Raw genomic sequence first — 4,510 nt, 5'->3', positions numbered from 1 at the left:
ACCGGGGGTGGGGTAGGGGGTGGAGAAGAAATACAGCGTTTCGTGGTGGTATAAAATGCGACTTTTACTCTGGCAATAAGAATTCACATTTCAAAAGCTGATGATTGTCAAGCCGATCTGAAAGAGTTTATGAGAATGCAAAAATAGTTACTTCTTTTTTAAAACGTGGCCGTTTCCCATACAAAATTTTTCTCCTTAAATAGCCTTTCATTACTAAGCGAAGTATGCAGTAGTTCTGGAATCTGTTCTCTTCGTTCGAACGCGCTGAAGACCGAGATGGCGGAGCACTGGGAGCGGGAGGGAGGGAGGGACAGCTGTGCCCCGTTACAGGGCGATGTCCGGCATTGCCGTGAAACGTAAAAATCCGCTTACCTGCATGTACTTGTACTGAAAGTAGATGACGTTTACATTTTGGAACACTGCCCATCAATACCAAAGTGCTAACTCGGGTCCAGGCAGAACCTCTTGAGGTATTCAAAAGAATCTCAGAAAGCTGCTGGAAATACCTTGTTTTAAGATGTGGAGAAATAGTATCAACAGAAGCGTGTACATTAAATCCGTTTTAGCAGTTTTACGTATTACTGCAAAATGAAAGTTTGGGATTTGAAGCAAAATTTGAACACTTAAGTATAAGCAGTGTGACCACATTGCTATCCAGTGAGAGCTTGGGAAACTTTGCGGGTAGTTATTAGCAAGACTGCCAGTGTGATATTTTTAAGCTGCACTGAAACTCCTGGATTGTTTTATAGAATGACTGAATTGCAGAATAAAAAGTATGTTTGGCTATCACTTTGTCTTAGTCCTTTTGTCGAATAAAGTAACTTGTAATTTTTTCCAGTAAAATTTACCGCGATTTGATTTCACAATTGCATTATGAAGAAATCATTTCTAGAAAGCTGATTAAAATTATGAGTAGGGTAATAATACATTTGGCCGTGATTTAAATTCTGCGTACATTTCAGAGAGAGTTTTACAATAATGTTAAGTTTTAAACAAACGCTTATTTCATGCAGTTACAATAAATTTAGGCCAAGCACTTCAAAAAAAGGCAAATAGACGTTCAATTTAAATTCTAAACCAGCAGAGATTCCCTTATGAAAGAAGGCTGGTGATAATCTCCTCAAGTACTGACGGAAATTAACCCCATCACAGAACATTGTAAATTCAAAACAAATTCTTTGATTACACTGAAATTGACAAGAAATTTTGCATTAAAAAGTCTTAACTGAGACTTAAATATTTTCATTTTATGGTATTTGTTGACAATTTAACAGCCCCAATGAGAAATTTCTATAAAATTAAGGGTAAATATGGGAGTGGAAATAGGTTTAAACGTTTCATTAGCAATCAAAAGTCAAACCCCATGCGCCTAAAAATATTAGCATTTTATTAGGAATTCTTCCTTTTCTCACCTGTACTAGTAACAAGATACTGGTATCAGTATTTCAGATGAAAGTATACTATAAACAGAGCAAAGGACACAGACTCTGTAGGTTAGAAATATTCTGGCTTATGCTAAGGAAAGAAAAAAAAATGACAAAAAGTCATGCAACCACAAACAAATTTCTCAAGTAATCTAGACACTTGGGTCTATCTGTATAACCGAAATATATGCATTACATTAGTCTTTTAATAAAAAAAGGAATAGAAACCCTTGGGTTTCTGTATTTTACTTTTTCAGATTTACACATGCAAATCATATATTAATATTCACAGATATTTTTAAATGGGAAAATAACTTGCTTCTAACAGCTCATTTTTCCAATAGCATGTCACTATGTTAAAAAGATTCAACAGTGCATTCATTTAATCTGGGGGTCTTAATTTCAACAAATACCTGTTGACAAATTAAAACCTCACTGCAGAGAATTCTTTATAGTATCAAGATCAGATTTTTCTAATCCTAGCAAAGGCCACAATGAAAGAGCCCACACATGCCATCATTAAAGTTTGTTGTGATGAGACTGTAATTTCCTCAAAGTGTTCATAAAGTACCAATTTTTAAGGTGCTGTAGAGAAACATAAGAGGATGTCACTGTATCATCCAAAAATATGACTGTTTTGATCTTTACCTATACCTTTATTTTCTAACTGGTTAAAACTAAGACCTTGCCTCATAATGAGGCACATTTTGGCATCTCTGTAAATGCTGTGATGTGCAAGTAAAAATGAGGAAAATAAGATGGGATAGTCACATTCATAGCCTTCATAGAAAAATATATATTCCCTGAATTAGTCATATCAAGTGGTTACCATTCAGTATGAATTCCAGTACTATAAACAAAACAAGACGTTAGTGGGTTTTCGCGAATTGCCTGTTTCCCACACTCTGCTTCAGAACTCGATTATCAACATCCGCATCATTGAATCCCCAGGTCCTTCTAGTATAAGTTGTTTTTGACTTTTGAGGTGGTGAATTCTAGGGACTGGAGCTTATGGAAGTATTTGCTTCTCTCAAAAGTCAGATAGGCTCAGTGGCACATCTCCTGAAATGTGCCTACTTTTTGTTTCCTCTTCCTGCAGCAATGACACCATAGCCATGTTGGTCTGAATTTTTATTCTCTGATGCAGAACCCTCAAAATGAGCATCAGGTTGCGATTTTGACATTTTTTTTTTCATTTTTCTACAGACCCTGTACACTTCCCATTATTTTCTTCTCCTAAGGAATCAAAAGATTTCTTCTAGGCCCTTCCTTTCTGAAAAGGAACAATCTTAGGACAGGCCACTTGTCTCTTCTTTCCACCTCCCGGCTACAGGCTCCGCCGTCTACTTCCCCCTCAGATTCTCTGTTGTGGGTATCTGTACAAGGGCTTACTGGAAGGAAGGCTTCCTCCCACTGTGACCTGCTCAATTATGGCTTTTAGAAAATTCCTCGAAAAGGTGCCAACAAGGGATTAACTTTAGAGCTGGGAGCAGAATGCAACTGCCGGTTTACTTGGGGCCCCCGATTCCGTTTCTACATTTCCATAGTCACTATTGTGCTTTTGGCTTTCCAGGATCTGAACCGCCTGAAAAAAAGCATTTTGCTATTAATATCTTCTAGCTCTTTTTCACTGTCAGAATTTATGGTTGTATCATCCTCTTTATAAACACTCAGTAATTTTTTCTTAGCTGCAGCGGAAGCATTTCGGGGCGGCAGCTTTCTGCTGCTCTTCCTAATCCAGACATTTTCTGGCCCTGAAATCGTGAGATTCCTCTTACTTTTATTGTATTTGCAGCTACAGCAGCACATCTGCGGAGAACATTCTCAGGCACCATGTTTGCTTTAGGAGTTTCACTAGGCATCTGCCCTGCAGCCTTCTGATCATGCATACATGTTCTCATCTTTGTACTGGGTTCTCTGTCTCTAGGAACAGACTCTCAAAAACGAGTGAAAGTTCGTGTAAATGCAAAAACCTTGTAACACAAGATTTTACTACTACTTAACGATTCCTCAATAACATATTCCTCAACAGTAAATTTAAAAATTACATTACTAAATAAGTAAAAAACTTGAAGTGATTCTCATCAGGGATACTACATGTTCTTGACATGGATAGAAACTCCCATTTCCTTATCCACAAAAGCAAGTCCTGAGTAGTGTGCCACCTGGCATACTTTCTAATCTGCAAGGACAACTGCCACTTAGAACAGGAGCAGACTTGTGAGAATGTATCTTCAGCATCATAAAGCCCTAAATTCTTGGTTTCATTTCGGATATTCTCTGTTGAACTACTTTAGGATACCCAGTAGGAGTTCTGAAAGAATTGCCCTAGAACCTCCAAGAGAAGGCAATGCCATCGTGCCTCTGTGGAGGCACCTTTAGTCAAAAAAACATGAACCCATAGATAAAAAGGAATCACCTGTTAGTTTTATCTAACCAAAATATGGCTTTAATCCCAGATCCATTTTTTTCAAGTATTTGAGCATTTTACATAACTGGAATTATTTAATTCTGGTTTCATTTTTATTTGAATAATTTTCTGAGCTAGGTATATGCCAGGCATCCAGAGGATCCGGATAAAGATTCTAAGACAAACTAATTCTACACATGTTAACTCTAGTTGCTGTAAGAACTAAGAGGTGCAGGGGGCGGTGAGAACCACATTCTAGAAACCGAACACAGTCACGGGGCAGGGAAAGCTTCCTTTGAGGCGTGTTACCGCAGCGGAGAGCTAGGAACAGGGATCCGCCAAATAGCAGGAGGGAAGCTGCTATGGAGAGGCAACTTTCCAAGTGTGGCTCGAGATCCATCCCGGCTGTGCTGAGAAGCCCCACGATGTTGCGCCCACTACCCCACGTGTACCAGCTTAGGTGGGCTCGAATCACTTTTATTCCTGCCAAGGTCTCAAAGCCAGATTTTCAAATTTCTAATACAGGATTCATTAATGCATCCCTAGTCTTTTTTAAAGTTCACATTATGCCGCTTCGCTTTTACAAAAGACCTGCCTGGTTTTGCTAGCCAAAAGAAATCTAAGAGGATTTCACTTTTATTTAAAAAAAAAAAAAAAAAGGGGGGGGGGGGGGGGG

This window comes from Ailuropoda melanoleuca, chromosome 1 (genome assembly GCF_002007445.2).
Source record: "Ailuropoda melanoleuca isolate Jingjing chromosome 1, ASM200744v2, whole genome shotgun sequence".
In the NCBI taxonomy this organism is placed as follows: domain Eukaryota; kingdom Metazoa; phylum Chordata; class Mammalia; order Carnivora; family Ursidae; genus Ailuropoda; species Ailuropoda melanoleuca.
The sequence above is the reverse complement of the archived record's forward strand: the minus strand, read 5'-3'. Positions refer to the sequence as shown.